Source organism: Plasmodium inui (assembly GCF_000524495.1).
Source record: "Plasmodium inui San Antonio 1 unplaced genomic scaffold supercont1.109, whole genome shotgun sequence".
Taxonomy (NCBI): Eukaryota; Apicomplexa; class Aconoidasida; order Haemosporida; family Plasmodiidae; genus Plasmodium; species Plasmodium inui.
In genome coordinates, this window is record NW_008481943.1 from 15,941 (window position 1) to 16,494 (window position 554).

The following is a 554-nucleotide window of genomic DNA, read 5'->3' on the forward strand; positions in this document are numbered from 1 at the left end:
TGATTGCCAACTTCCATGTCTCAGAATACACGCGATTATTCGCAGTTAGCGAGAAACATATATAAGTACCAAATTTCTTACATATATTAATTCGTTTTCTACACTTTTTCCTGTTTGTATTGAGTGTTATGGCTTGAATTACAAACTCTACAATTCTATCTCTTGCTCTACGATGTAATATCCTATGATACCCTTTGTGATCTTATACATGAAAATATATAATTCTTTAAAATAGATTTATTTCTTCTTTGAAGTTTTAGAAGCTTCCTTAAAAGATATTTTGTTCTTGTAAAGATATAACGCACTTTCCGATGTAGATTCTGAAACAGTTACGAAATTCGGTGTCTCTACGGTTAGTTTAAAGGTGTCCCTTTTTGTTGTATCTAGAATCGTAATCATAAAATATCTATGTTGACTGCATGGGTCATAACTGGTCAAAGGTCTAACATGAAGGCTCTTTTCTTACCTGTATATTCTGTGTTGCCCTGATTTCGAATATAAGGATTCCAATTCTTTGGATCGCAATACTCACAAGACTTTTATTTTACTTCTTT